Raw genomic sequence first — 23,179 nt, 5'->3', positions numbered from 1 at the left:
ACCAACACTCAACAACGACACATAATTTGCAGATTATTATTACTGGTTGGCAAAAAATATCTTTAACCCAAATAGGTACACCAGACTGTATCACACGGCACACATGTAATGGTGTTTTTTTCGAAATAAAAATGTCCATAGATATAATTTTACAGACCTGTTTACAAGCCATTTTTTCGTTCATTTTGGGAAGCGGGGTTGTTAGAAGCAAATGAACCTCTCCTCACCACGCCCCCTTAAACATGTGAACATTCACCCCCGCCATGCAGAAATGTTGTGTACTTTTTTAGCTTTCTTGCTCTTATTGTGCACTATGGACATGGATTGACAAGAGAGGGAGAGAAAGCGCGATTAGCAGTGATGGGTCCAAGACTAAATTATAGTCTGCAAGCCAAAATAGCGCTGACACTGAACCCAGATTTTTAAGGAGGTTTTTACGATTGGCTTTTTTCGTAAAAGTGAATAGAGCCCTAAGAGATGTTGGTTTAGTTGAGTTTGCCTGGATAACAATTGAATAAACTAGCCTTGAACAAACTCAAATACATGGGATATCGTAATTTTTTCACGCAACAGCAATTAACATTTGTTCCTCCGCTGACCCCTCTTTGTCAGTTTATGTGGCCTACCACTTGGTGGCTGAGTTGCTGTTGTTCCCAAACTCTTCCATTTTCTTATAATAAAACCGACAGTCGACTTTGGAATATTTAGGACCGAGGACATTTCATCTCTGGATCTGTTGCACAGGTGGCATTTTCACAAATGTTTGTAAAAACAGTACCCATGCCTAAAGTGCTTGATTTGATACACCAAGTGATTAGGACACCTGCTTCTCATCATTTGGATGGCTGGCCAAATACTTTTGGCAATATCAAGTATGTCTCTTTCATCTCAATCAATCAATCAATCAATGTTTATTTATATAGCCCTAAATCAGAAGTGCCTCAAAGGGCTGCACAAACCACAACGATATCCTCGGTTGGGCCCACATAAGGGCAAGGAAAAACTCACCCCAGTGGGACGTCCACCATGATGACTATGAGAAACCTTGGAGTCCCCCCCAGGGGACCGAAAGCAATGGATGTCGAGCTGATCCAACATGATCCTGGGTTCTGATTTTGGAGAGCCAGTACTTCATCCATGGCCACCGGACCGGACCCCCTCCACAAGGGAGGGGGGAACATAGGAGAAAAAGAAAAGAAACGGCAGATCAACTGGTCTAAAAAGGAGGTCTATTTAAAGGCTAGAGTATACTAATTAGTTTTAAGATGAGACTTATAAGCTTCTACTGAGGTAGTATCTCAAACTGTTACCGGAAGGGCATTCCAGAGTACTGGAGCCTGAACAGAAAACGCTCGATAGCCCGCAGACTTTTTTTGGGCTCTGGGAATCACTAATAACCGGGGTCCTTTGAACGCAGATTTCCTGCCGAGACATATGGTACAATACAATCAGCAAGATAGGCTGGAGCTAGGCCGTGTAGTATTTTATACCTAAATAGTAAAACCTTAAAGTCACATCTTAAGTGCACAGGAAGCCAGTTCTTGTCAAAAGTCTAGCAGCCGCATTTTGTACCAACTGTAGTCTTTTAATGCTAGACATGGGGAGACCGGAAAATAATACGTTACAGTAGTCGAGACGAGACGTAACAAACGCATGGATAATGATCTCAGCGTCGTTAGTGGACAAAATGGAGCGAATTTTAGCGAGATTACGGAGATGAAAGAAGGCCGTTTTATTAGCGCTTTGAATGTGTGACTCAAAGGAGAGAGTTGGGTGGAAGATAATACCCAGATTCTTTACCGAGTCGCATTGTTTAATTGTTTGGTTGTCAAATGTTAAAGTTGTATTATTAAATAGAGGTCGGTGTCTAGCAGGACCGATAATCAGCATTTCCGTTTTTTGGGCGTTGAGTTGCAAAAAGTTAGCGGACATCCATTGTTTAATTTCATTAAGACACGCCTCCAGCTGACTACAATCCGGCGTGTTGGTCAGCTTTAGGGGCATGTAGAGTTGGGTGTCATCAGCATAACTGTGAAAGCTAATGCCGTATTTGCGTATGATGTCATCTAGTGGCAGCATATAGATGCTGAAGAGTGCAGGCCCAAGAACCGAACCCTGGGGAACTCCACACGTTACCTTAACATAGTCTGAGGACACAAAGATATGTGAGACGCACTGCATCCTGTCAGTAAGATAAGAGTTAAACCAAGACAGGGCTAAGTCTGACATACCAATTCGTGTGTTGATACGCTCTAATAAAATATTATGATCGACGGTATCGAAAGCAGCGCTAAGATCGAGGAGCAGCAACATAGATGACGCATCAGAATCCATCGTTAGCAATAGATCATTAGTCATTTTTACGAGGGCTGTCTCCGTAGAGGGTTTTGCCCTGATCTCGGATTGACAGGTTTCACATAGATTGTTAGACGCTGAGTGTTCATTTAACTGCTCGGCAACAATTTTTTCGAGGATTTTCGAAATAAAGGGAAGGTGAGACACCAGCCGGTAGTTTATCATGCATCTGAAATGTCTAAGGACAGTTTTTCCGATAAAGTAGTGAAGTTTAATAAACACACGTGCGTAATTTGTTTTCCTATTTTTATTGCAGTATCGAGCAAGAATCGTGTCAATTCCTAGGTATCGGCGTTGACGAAGATAGATATCTACATATATCCATATTTAAGAGTTATTTCTTTCTATAGTCATATTTGAAATAGCTAGTGCTTTCCTTTTGTACTCTTTCTATTTTTTCTCCATCTCATGTCCATGGTACACTGCAAGTTAACCTTGGCTTTAGGAATGTGAGGAGGAGAGATACTCGTTTTTCCTATCTCATCCTGTCCCCAGCTAAGGAGAACAATAGACATGTGTATTCGTTCTGGAGGGTGGGGGCGAGGGACATATTGAAGAACACAGCACTTCTGTAATGTTTTCAGATCAACTTGGGGATGCGATTTGAATGTGTTGTTTTTAGGTTGGTCTCTCCAAAGCTTTGGAATAAATTGCAAAATACCTATTCTGTTCTGGGTGATCATTTAAACCCATCTTATGTGTCATCAAAATAACTTGGGATTGACCAGCAACTTAAATTCCCTTAGAGGAACATCTGGTCAAAACGCAACAGTGTCGACGACTGACATTTTCAGAATCAGAATCCAAATAGTATTTATTGCCATTTTTTGAGAACCGGTTCACAAACTAGGAATTTTTCTTGGTGCAATCGTGCAACATAAAGTTAATGTTAAAGTACCAAAGATTGTCACACACACACTTGGTGTGGTGAAATTATTCTCTGCATTTGACCCATCACCCTTGATCACCCCCAGGGAGGTGAGGTGAGCAGTGGGCAGCAGCGGTGGGTGCGCCCGGGAATAATTTTTTGGTGATTTAACCCCCAATTCCAACTCTTGAAGCTGAATGCCAAGCAAGGAGATGATGGGTCCCATTTTTATAGTCTTTGGTATGACTCGACCGGGCTTTGAACTCACAACCTACCGACCCCAGGGCAGACACTCTAAACACATATAACACAGAATAGGTACTAAAATGAGCTGTAACTGAGCTATCTGATCTTGTTATTGTTTATGTGACTGATGGCCGAGGGGAATCAACTGTTCAGGCGGCGGGAGGTGTGGGTCTGGATGGACCGTAGTCTCCTGCCAGAGGGCGAGAGGGGAGAATAGTTTGTGGTACGGTGACAACCCTTTTGAGGATCATTTAGTATTTTGGGCTAAATTTCACTTTGTTGACCTGAGAAGGAAAACGATTTGCTTCATTTCGAATGGCAGCCTCAGTATGAAGCTGCAATGAATATCTACAAACCACGTTTCCATATGAGTTGGGAAATTGTGTTAGATGTCAATATAAAGGGAAAACAATGATTTGCAAATCATTTTCAACCCATATTCAGTTGAATAGGCTATAAAGACAACATATTTGATGTTCAAACTGGTAAACCTTTTTTTTTTTTAAATAATCATTAACTTTAGAATTTGATGCCAGCAACACGTGACAAAGAAGTTGGGAAATGTGGCAATAAATATTGATAAAGTTCAGGAATGCTCATCAAACACTTATTTGGAACATCCCACAGGTGTGCAGGCTAACTGGGAACAGGTGGGTGCCATGATTGGGTATAAAAACAGCTTCCATGAAATGCTAAGTAATTCAGAAACAGGGATGGGGTGAGGGTCACCACTTTGTCCACAACTGCGTGAGCAAATAGTCAAACAGTTTAAGAACAACGTTTCTCAAAGTGCAATTGCAAGACATTTAGGGATTTCGACATTTAAGGTCCATAATGTCATCAAAAGGTTCAGAAAATCTGGAGAAATCAGTCCACGTAAGCATTGAATGACCGTGACCTTCGATCCCTCAGACGGCTCTGTATCAAAAACCGACATCAATCTCTAAAGGATATCACCACATGGGCTCAGGAACACTTCAGAAAACCACTGTCACTAAATACAGTTCGTCGCAACATCTGTAAATGCAAGTTAAAGCTCTACTGTGCAAAACGAAAGCCATTTATCAACAACATCCAGGAACGCCGCCCGTTTCTCTGGGCCCGAGATCATCTGAGATGGACTGATACAAAGTGGAAAAGTGTTCTGTGGCCTGATGAGTCCACATTTCAAATTGTTTTTGTAAATATTCGACATCGTGTCATCCGGACCAAAGGGGAAGCGAACCATCCAGACTGTTATCCACGCAAAGTTCAAAAGCCAGCATCTGTGATGGTATGGGGGTGCATTAGTGTCCAAGGTATGGGTTACTTACACATCTGTGAAGGCACCATTAATGCTGAAAGGTACATACAGGTTTTGGAACAACATATGCTGCCATCTAAGCGCCGTCTTTTTCATGGACGCCCCTGCTTATTTCAACAATACAATGCCAAGCCACATTCAGCACGTGTTACAACAGCATGGCTTCGTAAAAAAAGAGTGTGGGTACTTTCCTGGCTCGCCTGCAGTCCAGACATGTCTCCCATCGAAAATGTGCTGCGCATTATGAAACTTAAAATACGACAGCGGAGACTCCGGACTGTTGAACGACTGAAGCTCTACATAAAACAAGAATGGGAAAGAATTCCACTCTCAGAGCTTCAACAATTAGTTTCCTTAGTTCCCAAACGTTTATTGAGTGTTGTTAAAAGAAAAGGTGATGTAACACAGTGGTGAACATGCCCTTTCCCAACTACTTTGGCACGTGTTACAGCCATGAAATTCTAAGTTAATTATTATTTGCAAAAAAAAAAAAAAGTTTATCAGTTTGATAATCAAATATCTTATCTTTGTAGTGCATTCAATTGAATATGGGTTGAAAAGGATTTTGCAAATCATTGTATTCCGTTCATATTTACTTCTAACACAATTTCCCAACTCATATGGAAACGGGGTTTGTATGTCAGGATGTGTACACCCCTCCATCCCCCTTCCATCCATCATTCATCCATCCAACAAAAGTCTTCCACCAGCTGAAACCTGCAGTTGTACGCTCTTTTCTATCGGTGGAGGCCGCTGGGAAGGTTTTCTTTGCTAAAAAACAAAAAGCAAACCCCCTGTTGAGTTTCTCTGGGGGGGCAAGGATGTGTGTGCGTGTCGCCCGGCTCTTCCTCTGAGACCTTCCCACCGCTCCTCCATCTTCCCCACCTTCTTGGTCCCGAGCGGTCTCTTCCTTGTTGTGGCTCTGATCCCGTCTCCTCTTCGGCCCCGACCACATCTTGGTCAACACTCTCATGGCCCGTCTCTCATTTTGTGCCTCTGAAGCAATTTGGCGCTCACTCAACACCCTGCAGGGGGGTTGTTGTTGATCCTTCAGGCTCCGAATAAATAAGCATGAGTAATTTGCTCCAAACCCTCACTTTTTTTTCCTTCTCCTTTTTACTTGTGTTCAGCCGGCAGCTGAGCGAGAGGAGATAAAGCCACAATGAAGTGGTGCGAGATGCTCACGCAGGCTCATTACACGCCTGTCAGAGGCGTTTTCTCGCTGGCTTCGCTGACGCTCACTCGGTTTGCGCTCAGTTTTTAACGCATTGATGTCATATTCTTTTTGTGGTGTGGCGAGTGTTTGTCATCGGGACCCCCTATCCCACATTTTAGTTGATTGAAATGCGGTCTTCTTTTCAGACATGAAGTAGAAGCGCCTTATCATGAGGTTGCTGTGTTTTTCCTAGGGGTGTCATCCTTCTTGGTGTTTTTTTTGGCCAAATGTCAGGGCAGGAAGGCCATCGAATAAAACAATGATTTTAAGTCCACGGTCATAATTAATGGGCCGTATTTTTCGGACTATAAGGCATACTTGCCAACCCTCCCGGATTTTCTGGGAGCCTCCCGTAATTCAGCGCCTCTCCCGAAACCCCCCCCCCCCCCCCCCCCCCCAAAGCTCAAACATGCACAGTTCGAAGCTTGAAAAGGAGGATTGCAGGCGGATTTGACGGCATTTAAAGTCATTTTTAAAAACCACTGCTAATCCTCTTCCTTTTCGGCCGGACGACCGCGGAGATTTAAAGAAAGAACACTCCGGAGGCAGAAGTTCATTAAGAGGGGCAGACTCACCGGCTCTCAGCCATGTTTCCGTCACACAGAGGAAGTCAAGTCCGCGGGAAGTAAAGAAATCCTTCAGGATAAACGTTTTGTTTGTCAAAGATCTTGCGTTCACAAGACCAAACCTGGCGGGGGCCTGCACGTCCAATGGCGCAGGTAATCCAGGTGGTTCTCGACACACAGCCCGCAGGTGGCGGGGGAGAGGAGCCACAAGGCGGGACAGGAAGGCAAGAATCCGGCTAGGTGAAAAAGCTGACTGGAATGTCGAAAAACCAACGTCGAAGTTGATCATATCAGTGGGAGAGGGGTTCATACACAAGCAGTGAGCTGACAGAGACGAAAATAGACGAAAACAACACAAAAACGAACAGAGCTGACAGCGAGAGATGACAGTCACACACAAGAGATACGTGTAGACAGCAATATGATTACAGTCACACATCAGATATACATGTAGACTGCAATATGATGGCAGTCACACATAAGAGATACGTGTAGACTGCAATATGATGGCAGTCACACATAAGAGATACGTGTAGACTGCAATATGATGGCAGTCACACATAAGAGATACGTCTAGCCTGCAATATGATGGTAGTCACACATAAGAGATACGTGTAGACTGCAATATTATGGCAGTCACACATAAGAGATATGTCTAGCCTGCAATATGATGGCAGTCACACATAAGAGATACGCGTGGACTGCAATATATTGGCAGTCACAAGAGATATGTGTAGACTGCAATATGACTCAAATAAACACCAGAATGTAATGTTCCATTGAAAATATAGAACATTACACATTTTTTTATTCTATTTTAATTATCAGGTGTAGTGTGCAGAAGGTTTGTAGAGTTTAACAAATGTGATCAGGTTCTGGTTTAAGGAAATGTTCTAGCTACAGATAATGGAACTTGGAATAGAAATGTGTGATTCTATGATTCTCTTGTTTTACAACAAATATGAAAATACGAAGGTCCTGGGTTCAATCCTGCACTCGGCATCTTTCTGTGTGCCGTTTGCATGTTCTCCCCGTGACGGCATGGGTTCCCTCCAGGTTCTCCAGGTTCCTCCCACCTCCAAAGACATGCAGCTGGAGATAGCCCCCTCCCACCTCCAAAGACATGCACCAGGGAATAAGTTGATTGGCAACACTAAATGGTCTCTAGTGTGTGAATGTGAGTGTGAATGCTGTCTGTCTATCTGTGTTGGCCCTGTGATGAGGTGGCGACTTGTCCAGGGTGTACGCCGCCTTCCGCCCGAATGCAGTTGAGATAGGCTCCAGCACCCCCCTCGACCCCAAAAGGGACAAGCGGTAGAATATGGATGGGTGGATGGATGGATTTTAAGTCCACGGTCATAATTAATGTACCGTATTTTTCTGACTATAAGGCGCACATAAAATCCTTTCCTTTTCTCAAAAACCGACAGTGCGCCTTGGATCCCGGTGCACCTAATGCACGGAATAATTCTGGTTGTACTTACCAACCTCGAAGCAATTTTGTTCGGTACATTGTATAATGATAAGTGTCAGGTTCAAACACTGATGACATCTATTAAACAGACAAAGAAGCAAAGATTTAAACAGAGACGGAATTACATTTGGCTCAATTGAGGAAAAACGTCTTGGCTGTACTCTTGCACAGTCTCCACCACGCTCTGACGAAAGATTGTACGCCTCCTCTTTTATTTTGACTTTCCCTGGTTACATGGCAACAGCTGTTTCTAAAGGAAGGGGGTGGTAAACTGCCGCTGCCTTTGTTACAAAACAGTTCAAAGAAAAGGTCGTAAAACAGTTTAAAGAAAAGACAAGACTGTATATGAGGTGCAACTTTTTGTTGTCTGCAAATGTTTTTTTTCCCAAGTATACTAATTTTTTTCCCACTAAAACTACACTTCTTTATTGTAAAGAAAATACTGAAAAAATAAATCTTATATTCCTGTAGTAAGATTTTCAGCAATTAATAGGTTTTATTTTCTGGCATATGTCGGTGTAAGCTTCTTACTCACAGTTCCCACAGATGCACGCTGGACGCCAGTGGTTTGGGTTTGACAGTAGTTTTAATTTTTAATTTTGCTCAGGATCACGCTTTTCTGCTTGACTTTTTCAGTCTCACCAACAGCAGCCGCCCTCTCCTCCGCTGGCCGTTTACTGTTAAAGACAACAGTTGATTAGATATGCGCGTACCACCCGCGACATCTAATCAACTGCCAGCTGCGTCTCGCCGTCCTGCCCATGCCATGCCCCCGTGTGAGGGTGCGCTGTCTCCAGCCACCCAGACGGGGTCGCTGATCTTTCTACCTGCAGTGTGCTAATCACAACCTCCCTCCACAGTCGGGTATTCGCGATGCAACTGATCTGTATTCAAGTATATGCTAACTTAATATCCAAGTTATCTCCTTTCGAAGTCTAGAAGTCCACTCATATGATCCCCCTTCGCCTTTCTTTGTGCTTTTCTGTGACACGGCTCCATTTTTTAGGGGTCAGAGCACCCCCTTTTGCGTTGGCATGTGAGTGACAGCCTGCAGATTCTCATGTCTTGTTGATCATGTCTTGTTTGGCTATGTTCTGTTAAGCTTTGGACTATTTAAGTTCCTGTTTTTTCACTCCATGTTTTGTCACCATGACGACCAATCAGTTCACCTGTCCTCGCGACTCACGCACCTGATTCATTTAAACTCACGCACCTGTATTCAATCACCACATCACTATTTAAGCCTGTCATTTTATGTTGGTCGTCCTGGCGTCATTGTGTTCGTTTCATGCTCTGTTCTTGCCACAGTAAGTCTTGCTTGTTTTGTGCAATGTCAAGTACGTTCTTTTGTTATTCAAACCACAGTTTATTGCGTTGTTTAGTTCATGTTTCATGTCCCAAGTTGTTTTTGCCTCCACCTTGTGCTCGCCTTTTGTTTGTACCTTTTTTAGTCAAGATTAAATCATGTTCTTACCTACATGCCATGTCCCGAGTAGTCCGTCTGCCTTCCTGGGAGAACAACCCCGCAGCAAGCTGCGACCCCCTGTTACGACACATATATCTTCATGATTGGAAACAGTTGTAAGTGGAGATACCAAAAAATACACACTCGTGTTTGTGTGCAAACGGCAGAAAATTTAAATCAAACTGTGGTTAGCGAGCGAGACAACTATCGTAAGAAATACCCATGCAGAGAGTCGGGGACGCCCGGTCTGTCCTGGACTTTCATTCACTCGTGGCAAGCGTGTGTGAGCACCAGGTCAAGTGTGAACATGGAGTATTAATAATTCAAGGCGTTACGAGGCTGTGCGAACTGCGTGACCCAGTATGTCTGAGTGAAAGGCGAAAAAAAACCCTCGAGAACAGGGGCTATAAACTGTATTTTAAAATCATTTTTAATCAACATAATTCATCAGTTTCCACTGCTCCACTGTTGTTTTTGGCAGGAATATTTTTGTGAAGCTGTGGAATCAACACTCTAGAACAGGGGTCAGCAACCTTTCCCACTCAAAGAGCCATTTTGACCCGTTTCACAAAATAAAGAAAACAATGGGAGCCACAAAACTCTTGTGAAATTTAAAATGAAATACCACAGTGTACAAAGTTTTTTTTTTGCTTTGTGCTATGTATAAACCAGGGGTCTCAGACACGCAGCCCGCAAGTTTTATTTGAATGCCGCTTGACAACATCACATTAACTAACCATCCCAATTCTTCCGGGAGACTGCCAAATTCTTTCAATCGTCTGCTGATTTTCACCCAAACAGCATTAATATGGGCGTGCTACGATGGCAATGCGTTTGGCGCCCTCTACAACCGTAACAATCAGCTTACCAACCCATTCTCATGTTGTGTGTGGTTTCTGCAGACACATGTGAGTGACTGCAAGGCATACCATTTCAACAACCATACAGGTCACACTGAGGGTGCCTGTTTAAACAACTTTAACACTCTTACTAATATGCGCCACACTGTGAACCCACACCAAACAAGAATGACAAACACATTTCGGGAGAACATCCTCACCGTAACACAACATAAACACAACAGAACAAATACCCAGAATCCCATGTATCCCGAACTCTTTCGGGCTACATTATACACCCCCGCTACCACCAAACCCCGCCCCCCCTAACCCCGCCCAGCTCTCAACCGACGCACGGAGGAAGGGGGGGTTCGTGGTAGTGGGGATATATAATGTAGCCCAGAAGAGTTAGGGATGCATGGGATAAATAGGTGTGGGTGTCTAGCAGGACAGATTATTAGCGTTTCCATTTTCTAGGCGTTGAGTTGCAAAAAGTTAGCGGACATTCATTAAGACACGCCTCCAGCTGACTACAGTCCGGCGTGTTTGTCAGCTTTAGGGGCATGTAGAGTTGGGTGTCATTAGCAGAACACTGAAAGCTAACACCGTATTTGCGTATGATGTCACCTAGCGGCAGCATGTAGATGCTGAAGAGTGCAGGGCCAAGAACCGATCCCTGGGGAACTCCACACGTTACCTTAACATAGTCCGAGGTCACATTGTTCTGGGAGACGCACTGCATCCTGTCAGTAAGAGTTAAACCAAGACAAGGCTAAGTCTGACATACCAATACGTGTTTTGATACAATGCATTAAAAAAAAGCAACAGTTTTTAAAATGTGGCATCTTTATTCGCGGATCTTGCGTTTGTGGTTCCTTCCGCTCTGGAACATCAATAGAACTACAACTTTTGCACAAGCGCAAGTAGTTTAAATACCCGAGATTGATCCAATCTGCACTCATCAGACACATCTTTTTGCCCAAACAGCTGTTCGCTCTCCAGATATTCGCTCCGAGAGTTGTCAACTTCGACTCCTTCAGAGGCGGCGTTCATTAGCTGCCCGTGAAACGTGAAAGGAAGCTAATTAGCCGTGAGCGGCCAGTTGGGACGACTCACCGGCTTTGCACCTGAGAAAGCACCAATAATTAGCAATTAGCAATAGGAAAGATCTGTATTGTTGTGCGTCTGCTTGGGGAACATTCCTTTCATGTCATTTCTAATGGTGAAGACCACAAGCACTTGCTTGTTTGTTTTCTTTGGAAGCTTCTTGCATGTTTGGTCACAGTCTATAACACTTTTAGGACACTTTATTTTCTCAAAGAACAATACTATAGAAGTATTTTCCAGACAAAAGAGTGCACTGGTATATAAGCTGCACCAACTACATTTTAGGGAAAAAACATTCTCTCCATACATTATTCACAGATGTATACATTGTGCAATGAGTTTTTTTACAAAGAAAAACATTATAAATATTTCATTACTAATCTTAATGGTTCCCAAACAGTGTCTGTAACCCGGCAGTAAAAGGGCTTTGATAGATTGATTGATACTTTTCTTAGTGGATTGCACAGTTCAGTACATATTCTGTACAATTGACCACTAAATGGTAACACCGGAATACGTTTTTCAACTTGTTTAAGTCGGGGTCGACGTTAATCAATTTATGGTAAATCAGATCAAACAAAACAGAAGTGATGGTCATGGACCCACTAGCTGCGGAAACTAGCTCTCCAATCAGCTAAACAGGCTCGATAACTCTACGGTGACAACTTGGTGTATTCACTGAGGAATTTGTGAAACTGAAACAATACAAACAGAATTCGATTGTAGGTTAAATAATACTAACACAGACACTCGTAAACGTGCTAGCATATAAGATAATGCTAACAATGCGAGTTTCGTTACACTAAAATAGCCCGTCGAAATGAGCCCGAAAAAATTCCTACAGACATCACACATGCGACGGTTTGGTAAGTGTGAATTATTTTGGTTATATTGTAAAACCTACCAACGTTGCTTGGAGCGATGAATGAAGAATCCATACGAGTAGAACGCTGTGGACGGCTAGAAGACAGAACGGCACTTCTACTTCCGGTTCAAAGCATTAAACAGCAGGAAAAACGTGGGGGCATTCACCCAGCAGCACCAACACTGAGCGAACTTGTCCAAAAGATGGCGCCATAGCACAAACTAAGACACACCTTTTCTGTGTCTTTGTTTGTGCAGAAAGATAATATAGGTTAAAGTTAAAGTAGCAATTATTGTCACACACACACAATAGGTGTGGTGAAATTTGTCCTCTGCATTTGACCCATCCCCTTGATCACCCCTTTGGAGGTGAGGGGAGCAGTGAGCAGCAGCGGGGGCCGCGTACGGGAATCATTTTTGGTGTTTTAACCCCCAATCCCAACCCTTGATGCTGAGTGCCAAGCAGGGAGGTAATGGCTCCCAATTTTTTTTTTATAGTATCTAATATGACTCGGCCGGGGTTTGAACTCACAAGCTACCCATCTCAGGGCGGACACTCTAACCACTAGGCCACTGAGTAGGTTTATGCTGTAATCTACATACCGGCGGTGCAGCCTTAAACAAAAGATATATGCAGTATTTCTTGGCAAAGAACCACCATAAAGTAGGTGCTGACACCCTAGATTTCTCTGCTTAGCTTATGCAACTTCCGGTAAATAAAGTTGGATTCAAAGTACACACCTCTCAAAGATGTAGTAACTGCCCTGACCACGTGATGGCGACAAATACAGATGTAATTAAAGCTGCAAGCAGCGATGGACAGGACCGAGTATACAGTGGGGCAAAAAAGTATTTAGTCAGCCACCGATTGTGCAAGTTCTCCCACTTAAAATGATGACAGAGGTCTGTAATTTTCATCATAGGTACACTTCAACTGTGAGAGACAGAATGTAAAAAAAAAATCCAGGAATTCACATTGTAGGAATTTTAAATAATTTATTTGTAATTTTTGGTGGAAAATAAGTAGTTGGTCAACCCTTCAAAGCTCTCACTGATGGAAGGAGGTTTTGGCTCAAAATCTCACGATACATGGCCCCATTCATTCTTTCCTTAACACGGATCAATCGTCCTGTCCCCTTAGCAGAAAAACAGCCCCAAAACATGATGTTTCCACCCCCATGTTTCACAGTAGTTATGGTGTTCTTGGGATGCAACTCAGTATTCTTCTTCCTCCAAACACAAAGAGTTGAGTTTATACCAAAAAGTTATATTTTGGTTTCATCGTACCACATGACATTCTCCCAATCCTCTGCTGTATCATCCATGTGCTCTCTGGCAAACTTCAGACAGGCCTGGACATGCACTGACTTAAGCAGGGGGACACGTCTGGCACTGCAGGATTTGAATACCTGTCGGCGTAGTGTGTTACTGAAGGTAACCTTTGTTACTTGGTTCCAGCTCTCTGCAGGTCATTTACCAGGTCCCCCCGTGTGGTTCTGTAATTTTTGCTCACCGTTCTCATGATCATTTTGACCCCACGGGATGAGATCTTGCGTGGAGCCCCAGATCAAGGGAGATTATCAGCGGTCTTGTATGTCTTCCATTTTCTGATAATTGCTCCCACAGTTGATTTTTTCACACCAAGCTGCTTGCCTATTCGAGATTCACTCTTCCCAGTCTGGTGCAGGTCTACAATTATTTTCCTGGTGTCCTTCGACAGCTCTTTGGTCTTGGCCATAGTGAAGTTTGGAGTCTGACTGTTTGAGGCTGTGGACAGGTGTCTTTTATACAGATAACGAGTTTAAACAAGTGCCATTAATACAGGTAACGAGTGGAGGACAGAAAAGCTTCTAAAAGAGGAAGTTACTGACACGATGGCGACGCATGGTGGATGCGCGTTGTCACCCCAGGGATGCAAGAGGACCAAGACAGGCAGGAGTTGCAGGTAAGATGAGATTTAATACAAAACATAAAATAACACTGGTACAAAATATAAAGAAAGGCGTGCCGAACGCACGGAGAGCTAGGCAAATAATTAGCAACTAGAGCAAAGTACAGGAATCGACGTGCAGTGCGCACGCGAAGCTAAGGCGAGACTTAGCAATAGTGATTACAAAAAAGAAGAACCAACGTGCGTGTTGCAAGTAGCAAACAAACCAACCAGAAGGAACTGAGGTAGCAGGCAGGACTAAATACTAAAGCAATCAATGAAAAACAGGTGTGCGTCGAAAACAAGGGGAGGTGGAACCAATGTGAAACCATGGAGACCAGATAAACAGGAAGTGCTCAAACTAAGGAACGGAAGAGTCCAAAATCACAACAGTTACAGGTCTGTGAGAGCCAGAGATCTTCTTGTTTGAAGTGACCAAATACTTATTTTCCACCATAATTTACAAATAAATTCTTTAAAATTCCTACAATGTGAATTCCTGGATTTTTTTTCACATACTGTCTCTCACAGTTGAAGTGTACCTGTGATGAAAATTACAGACCTCTGTCATCATTTTAAGTGGGAGAACTTGCACAATCGGTGGCTGGCTAAATACTTTTTTGCCCCACTGTATATGGTTGTGGCTGAGGAGAGGGAAGTCTGGGGTTCCCAGATATAAGTTAGAACAACACATTACTTTGTATTATATTTTAGTTTTTACCTTCCATAACATGTCTACTGACAGATATAAGTTAGAACTAGTAGCTACTATTAGCAAACAGATAGACTTACCAACTGGGCGTAATATCATAACATCAACACACTCTCTCGTTGCAACTCGGCCCTGATGGTCGGTACCTATAAGTTTACAATTAGTTGTACAATGTTGGACGGTTGTTTTTACGATATGCAGGCAAACGACAACTTTAAAGCATACCGGCTTAGCTACGGCACCAGGCTGCCATCTTGGTATAGACGCTCACAGCCCCTTCCTTACGAATGTTGGTGCGTGCGCACCAGCAGCAGACAGTACGGTAAAAAACAAAACAAAAAAAAACGTCTCCCTCACTGTGTCTGCGCACGGCGGGCATCTTTGAAATGGTTTTCAGCGCAGCGGTTCTTTGAGAGCTGATATAAATCCAAACTGTAGGAGTAATTAAAACTCTTTCATCAACTTTTATTCAGGAGGGTTCTCCTGTGGTAGTTTGAAGCAGAGATAATGTTTGAAAAAAGGTGACCGTTTTTTTAAAAAAAACTTTTGTTTTGAAGGGGGAATTGCAAACTTCCTGTTGAATTTTGCTGGGTGTTGTCAATATATGAAATGTAGGTGTAAGTGAGACCTACATAGAGTTTTTTTGTTGTATGTCTCTCCGACATTCCTACTGGAAGTTACAGGCAGTTTTGTCTGTTTTCTTCCTAGGAGCAGTTTTGTCTGTGTTTTATTCCTAGGGGGCACTAGAGCACAATTTTGAGTTTTGGGGTTAGGTTTTTTGATTAGATTGCAATTGTTGCCAGTCCTGATGTGTGTGTCCAGTTTGGTGAGTTTTGAAGCATGTTAAGGGGGTCAAATTACAGCTCAAAGAGGCAAAGGTGAGTGTTTTTACAAAACTTTTGTTTTGAAGGGGGAATTGCAAACTTCCTGTTGATTTTTGCTGGAAGTTGTCAATATATGAAATGTAGGTGTGAAATAGAGGTTTTTGTTTCATGTCGCTACGACATTCCTACCGGAAGTTACGGGCAGTTTTGTCTGTGTTTTACTTCCTAGGGGGCGCTAGAGCGCAAATTTTAGTTTTGGGGTTAGGTTTTTTGATTAAATTGCAATGTTCGCCAGTCCTGAAGTGTGTGTCAAATTTGGTGAGTTTTGAAGTTGTTAAGGGGATCAAATTATAGCTCAAAGGTGCGAAATAATAATAAAGAAAGAACAAAAAGCTACAAATCCAATAGGGTCCTCTGTCCCAAAGGGACATTCGGTCCCTAAGAATGTGAATTAAATAACAAGTAGTAAGCACAGCACACTTCAACAACAAGAGTTTTCCACTTTTAGTTGTAACAGAACAACTACTATTAGTTATAAATCGCGCTCACTAATGTTGTTCGGGGTTAATCATCTCCGTCTGAGTCCCTGGAGTGTGTCGTGTGTGTTATGTCTGCAGCCCTGGCCTTGGAGACGCTCCACTATGACGCTTCTCTGAGCCTGAGCGCAAGGAAAGGAAGCGAGGAGACGAGGAGACTCGTACAGTAGAGGTCACGGAAAGAGGAAGGAGCAGCGGAGGAGACAAGGTAGTTTGATTTGACTTGATGTCGTCCCTGAGCTTGACGTGCATCGAGCTGTCACGGCGATGGCGGGCCGGCAGCCTTGGCCTTTTTCGTGCGGGCTACAAATCCTCCCACAGCATATTTCTGCCGACCCTTCGCCATTATTTATGAAGGGACGTTGAGGTGAGGGAGGTTACACACTCCCTCACTTTTAACTACATCCACTCCACGTTCATTGCACCATTCGCCCAGTCCCCACATCTGCGGTCCCCTCCAAGGTTTCTCATTAGCATCCCATTGGGTTGAGTTTTTCCTCGCCCTGTTGTGGGATCTGAGACAAGGATGTCATTGTGGCTTGTGCAGCCCTTTGAGACACTCATGATTTAGGGCTATTTAAGTAAACTTTGATTGAATCTGTCCTGATTGCACACGGACACCCTTTGGTTTTTAGTGTTTATCTCCTCCAGCTTTCTTACCCGAACAATTGTGAGTCGGTTTTACTAGACTGACCATACGTCCTCTTTTCCCCAGAGATGTCTTCTTTTGCGGGCGGGGTTTCTTAAATTCCTCAAATGTCCGGCGTTTTGAGTCAGGGTTGCGTGTATTTCCAAAGTACGTAAAGGGTTAAGAAGGGGTTAAAAACAGAACAGATTGTGAAGGTGTGCTCACGCAGCAACATTCGTGAGGGAGGGGCAGAGACAGAGAGACCGAGGTCATGGATCGATTGTTGCTCAAGGCATACTTGTTCAACAGCCATACAGGTCACACTGATGGTGGCCGTATAAACAACTTTAACACTGTTACAAATATGCGCCACACTGTAAACCCACACCAAACAAGAATGACAAAACACATTACGGGAGAACATCCGCACCGTAACACAACTTAAACACAACAGATCAAATAACCAGAATCCCTTGCAGCACTAACTCTTCCAGGACGCTACAATATACGAATATGATATGAATTAAGTAGGTAACCCAGGTGACAAAACCCCATTAAAAATCCTTTCTATTTAAATATCCTTTCAAAACGCCATTAAATATCCTATTTATTTTCGTCATTTAAGCTGTCCTTGCGTGCATCATTACGTCAAGCGGTTACGTGACTTAACGCGGCAAGCATAAAACCCGGTAGTGGGCTGCTCCCACGAAGAGCGAAAGGGACACGCTGGGCGGTTTTTACAATTTAATTATTAACTAAGCCTTCTAACTGAAATGTAGTATTGACGAACTGTAGGAGCCGACTACCGGAGCCGTGTGTCGTTTGGTTTTTAAAATTAAAAATATGAAAATGGCCCCCGCTTGCTTTGATTTTTCAGTGTGCGGCACTCAGAAGAAAAGGTTTGGACACCCCTGAGTTAAGTTAAAGTTAAAGTACCAATGATTTTCACACACACACTAGGTGTGGTGAAATGTGTCCTCTACATTTGACCCATCCCCTTGTTCACCCCCTGGGAGTGAGTTGAGAGGAGCAGTGAGCAGCAGTAGTGGCCGCGCCCGGGAATCATTTTTGGTGATTTAACCACCATTTTTATAGTCTTAGGTATGACTTGGCCAGGGTTTGAACGCACAACATACCCATCTCAGGGTGGACACTCTAACCACTAGGCCACTATAGGTCCAAGGGAGTGTGTAGGTCCCATTTATTTGTGTATCTGCTTTGTGGTAGGAATGCCTCATTGACACAAAAGCAAAAAAGCGATCCACATATGCAAATTCAATACAAATACAAAATCAAGCATCTTTATCCCCAAATCTGAAAAATATATTTACAAATACACATTTATTTATACAAATTCTTGATTTATTTGTCCGTCACGTTTTTATATTTATAAATGTTATTTGTGTATATTTTCAAATCTCAAAGATATATTTACAAATAGATGTTTATTTATACAAATTAATTATTTCTATATCACATTTGTATTCGTATATTTATTAATTTATGCATATGTATTTTTATCAAATTGTTGATGTGAGACAATTCTACTTCCATACTCATTGTCATCTGAAAATGAATACAACTCATGATGTACATTGCTGCTGTAAAATAAGCGTTCACATTGCAGAACTAATAAAAGACTTGTTTTATTCTACTTCTTTATTATGTAGTGTATTACACATGAAATTATTTACATTTATTCTATTGTCTCCAATGTGTGAAAGTTATCTTGTATTCCTAAATACTTGATTGACTTATGAAGGACTAGTTTCACATGACAACTGTCTTATAACTGAAACTAACCGGCCATCCATTCATTTACTACTGCAATTTCCTTCCAGCCGTTACTGAAATTTGGACTTTGGTCAGTTTTGTTTGAGCGGGAAAAATCCACCAATCATGTCCAGTGCTGGAACACAAAACATGAGAAACGCCCCCAAGGAATGGAATCAACCAATCACGTCCAAAGTGGAAATGCAGCAACTAATAAGATAATGACAGACTATTTGGTGGGAGATTCAAAATTCTGGCTGTGACAGATTATCACATTTTAGCAGAAAGTGAGAAATTTTTTTAATACAAAGACGGACTTATTGAATGTTCATTTTTTGGGGATCTACTGAAAGAGGATCTGCAAGTGTTGGACAGGTGAGATTCTCAAGGAGGGACATTCTGAAGACAGTTTCTTGAGTTCGTCTTCTAAACCTCTCTGTGTGACTCTGTGTTTAGAGGACATGATGGATCATTCTGCAAAGATGTCAACCCTGGAAGAGCAGCAGCAGTGCTGTGTGTGTTTTGAGACGTATAAAGATCCAGTGTCTCTCAGCTGTCACTGCTTGGACACACTCAAAGGAGAACATGCATGCAAAACATGTCCAGTTTCTAACAAGAGAGCATCATTAGACCTACCACCATGGATCAACTTTGGTTTGGAGACAAAGGACAACCTGGGACAAAAGAAGAGAACAAACATAAAGAAATCGGAATGAAGATGAGACAATCCGTGACTGCCCAGACCTTCCAACCTTCAAAAGCCTTCCCAAAACACACCTCTTCAGATCTGGTTTTAACCTGTGATTAGTGTTCTGTGTCTTGTAGTGTCCTGTCTTGTAATTGTCCTGTATTATCATGTATTTTACAATGTACTGCTTTTATATTTCCTGTATTTTATATTATTACTTTAAACTAATTGATATTTTAATGTTTTTTTATCCTGTAAAGCGTATTTGATTGCTCAGAAAAGCGCCATACCAAATAAAATGTATTATTATTATTATTATTATTATTACAAATACAAATCAAGATGAACAAGCATTGTGGAGAAAGAATGTGCAGAAAGGGAATGTTGAACAATTAAATGTTTACTGAAGTTTATACTTTGCTTAAAAGGTGTAAACAGAGCTGATGTGGTACAAGAACTGGAGTCCAAAGTTCAAAGTAGTGAACCTGGTACTTTCAGTACAGACCAAAAGTTAAAATGTATTCAATTCATTCTTGTTTCTGGTGATCGTTTTCATATTAATATTTTCTTAATTTTTTTATATACTTTATGTCATGTTTTATTCATAATGGTACTTTTTCATCACTTAGAATATTGTTTGTTTGTGGTAAACTAATGCAGTGGTTTTCAAATGGCGGTACGCGTACCCCTGGGGGTACTTGAAGGTATGCCAAGGGGTACGTGAGATTTTTTTTTTTAATATTCTAAAAATAGCAACGATTCAAAAATCCTTTATAAAAATATTTATTGAATAATACTTCAACAAAGCATGAATGTAAGTTCATAAACTGTGAGAAGAAATGCAACAATGCAATATTCATTTTTGTGGACATGTTCCATAAATATTTTTTGGTGAAGAAATGTTTAGAATTAAGTTGATGAATCCAAATGGATCTCTAATACAATCCCCAAAGAGGGCACTTTGTGGTGATGATTATTTCTATGTGTAGAAATCTTTATTTAGAATTAAATCACTTGTTTATTTTTCAACAAGTTTTTAGTTATTTTTACATCTTTTTTTCCAAATAGTTAAAAAAATGTAGGAAGTACAAACTGCACATAACAGCAGTCCAGTCCATAGTGGATCTAACATAATAATGTGAGAGTCCAGTCCATAGTGGATCTAACATAATAATAAGAGTCCATTCCATAGTGGATCAAACATAATAGTGAGAGTCCAGTCCATAGTGGATCTAACATAATAGTGTGAGTCCAGTCCATAGTGGATCTAACATAATACTGAGAGTCCATTCCATAGTGGATCTAACATAATAGTGAGAGTCCAGTCCATAGTGGATCTAACATAATAGTAAGAGTCCAGTCCATAGTGGATCTAACATAATAGTGAGAGTCCAGTCCATAGTGGATCTAACATAATAGTGAGAGTCCAGTCCATAGTGGATCTAACATAATAGTGAGAGTCCAGTCCATAGTGGTTCTAACATAATAATAAGAGTCCATTCCATAGTGGATCTAACATAATAGTGAGAGTCCAGTCCATAGTGGATCTAACATAATAATGTGAGTCCATTCCATAGTGGATCTAACATAATAGTGAGAGTCCAGTCCATAGTGGATCTAACATAATAGTAAGAGTCCAGTCCATAGTGGATCTAACATAATAGTAAGAGTCCAGTCCATAGTAGATCTAACATAATAGTGTGAGAGTCCAGTCCATAGTGGATCTAACATAATAGTGTGAGAGTCCAGTCCATAGTGGATCTAACATAATAGTGTGAGAGTCCAGTCCATAGTGGATCTAACATAATAGTGTGAGAGTCCAGTCTATAGTGGATCTAACATAATAGTAAGAGTCCAGTCCATAGTGGATCTAACACAGGGGTGCCCATTACGTCGATCGCGAGCTACTAGTCGACCGCGGGGGGTGTGTCAGTCGATCTCGAGCCAGGCTTTTAAAAAAAAATAGACCTAAAAATTAGAGATCATCAATCTTCACCAAGACGTCACTTAAATGACATTCACGGTACTGGAGGGTCTTGTGAGATGACGCTGGCTGCTGCAAGATCATTATTATTAAAATATGACCGAGAGGAAGGCGAGAAACACTTTTTATTTCAACAGACTCTCGCGCCGTACCTTCCGTCAAAACTCTAAAGGCCGACTGCACATTTCCTATCCTCACAATAAAAGCCTTGCTTCATGCTGCCTGCGCTAACTAAATACAGAGTCTCGGAAAACTGGCGTGCACAAGCGATCCCTCAGAAAGCTGGCCTGCACATCACTTGTGCACGCCAGCGGCGCGGCCGGACAGGTGCCCGGCCTGAAACTGACGGTGGAGGCCTGTGAGAGGCGGGGCGTGGTCACGCGCCGCCTGCCGGCGATGGCATGCACAGGAGCCGGCTGGAAGCAAGATGACAGGTGAGTGGATACCTCAGCTGGAACGAGTTATCTAATCACCTGTCTCTATTTAGCAGCGTTGGTGACTGCAGGGCGGGGCTGAAAAGCCAGAAGGACCCCAGGAGGTGCTGAGGATGCCAGAAGGGTTGTGGGAGGACTGAGCGAGTTAAAAACTTTGTGAGTGAACGAACTAAGACTGAAAAGACTTGGGGAGTGAACGAAGAAGATGAACTGTTGTGAAAATTAAAAATTAAAAGAAAATCCTTTTGGGAACAAACAAAAGAAGAAATATTGTGTGTAAAATGATTAAAAAGAATTGTCAACTTGAACTCCTGCTGTGATCCTTCGGTCCTGAAGACCCCACGACACAAACCTGTCACACAGATGTTCTCAGAGAATACACCATAGGTGAAGGGTATTTCACAAATCAGTTAAAACAACAAAAACAAAGGTAGCATTTCTGAGCCAATTATTTTAGGCTTCTGTAAAAAAAAAAAATGCAGAGTCAACATTTAAAACAAAACCAACACTTCCTGTCAACAGCGTCACTTCCCTAACTTCCCCGGAAGTCCCGCCCCCCAGCCAAAGCCATTGGCTAAAACCCCGTAGCCAGCCGCTACAATATTTACAGCTAGAATTCACCAACTCGAGTAATATATATTCGGTAACTTAACCCTAGACGTACATTGAAAATACACGCAACACTAATTCAAAATGCCGAACAATTGAGGTATTTAAAAAAAAAAACGCCCGGACAACCCAGACACCCCCGCAAAAGAGGACATGTCTGGGGAAAAGAGGACGTATGGTCAGCCTAATCTTGCGGGCCGGATAAAACCTGTTCGCGGGCCGTACGTTTGACACCCCTGCACTACGAATCTTAAAAAAAGTCACAAAAATGGGGTTCCACAGTGAGTTTTTGGGGTCCCACTTTTTTGTAACCATTTTGAAAACAAATGATGAATGAATGCATTATCCTGTTATTTCTCACATTATAAATTGTGTTCTGGAAAAAGGTTGTCATAAACTTAATTCATTAAAAAAATAAAACAAAAGAAAACACATTTTCAGTTATAAATATTCATTCATTTTCTTCTTTCCTTCATGGATGTAAACTTTACCGCTGCTGTTTTTTATTTCTGAGTTTTTATTGTAATATTTTCAGAATGTGTTTGTGACGATCTGCCACTTAATATCTGTTTGTTTCCTTGTTTTTGTATTCACCTCCTGTCAGTGCTCTTTCTTTGTTATATTTCCCGTTTGTTTCGCTGAGCACTGTTTTTTCCCTCACCTGCCGTCAGAGGTGGGTAGTAACGCGCTACATTTACTTCGTTACATTTACTTGAGTGACTTTTGGGATAAATTGTACTTCTACGAGTAGTTTTTAT

The 23,179-nt window shown here is 42.0% G+C and overlaps 1 protein-coding gene and 1 long non-coding RNA gene across 3 annotated transcripts in view; one reads left to right on the top strand and one right to left on the bottom strand.

The window, feature by feature from the left end:
* hs3st1l2 (heparan sulfate (glucosamine) 3-O-sulfotransferase 1-like 2) overlaps positions 1-6,701 on the bottom strand; it is a 39,554-nt gene extending 32,853 nt beyond the window's left edge. The window contains exon 1 of the mRNA XM_061904448.1: positions 6,564-6,701. The gene's annotated coding sequence lies outside the window, so the exon portion shown is untranslated. The remainder of the gene's footprint in view (positions 1-6,563) is intronic.
* LOC133555037 (uncharacterized) overlaps positions 1-22,765 on the top strand; it is a 51,483-nt gene extending 28,718 nt beyond the window's left edge. Inside the window, exons 2-5 of one of the 2 annotated variants that reach the window (XR_009807260.1) lie at positions 14,128-14,248; positions 16,387-16,513; positions 18,775-19,081; positions 19,163-22,765. This is a non-coding gene — a long non-coding RNA (uncharacterized LOC133555037). The remainder of the gene's footprint in view (positions 1-14,127; positions 14,249-16,386; positions 16,514-18,774; positions 19,082-19,162) is intronic. The other variant, XR_009807261.1, reaches the window with a different exon arrangement.
* The last annotated feature ends 414 nt before the right edge of the window (positions 22,766-23,179 follow it).

This window comes from Nerophis ophidion, linkage group LG01 (genome assembly GCF_033978795.1).
Source record: "Nerophis ophidion isolate RoL-2023_Sa linkage group LG01, RoL_Noph_v1.0, whole genome shotgun sequence".
Classification (NCBI taxonomy): Eukaryota; Metazoa; Chordata; class Actinopteri; order Syngnathiformes; family Syngnathidae; genus Nerophis; species Nerophis ophidion.
Note: the sequence above shows the minus strand (reverse complement) of the source record. Positions and strands in the feature narration are given on the sequence as shown.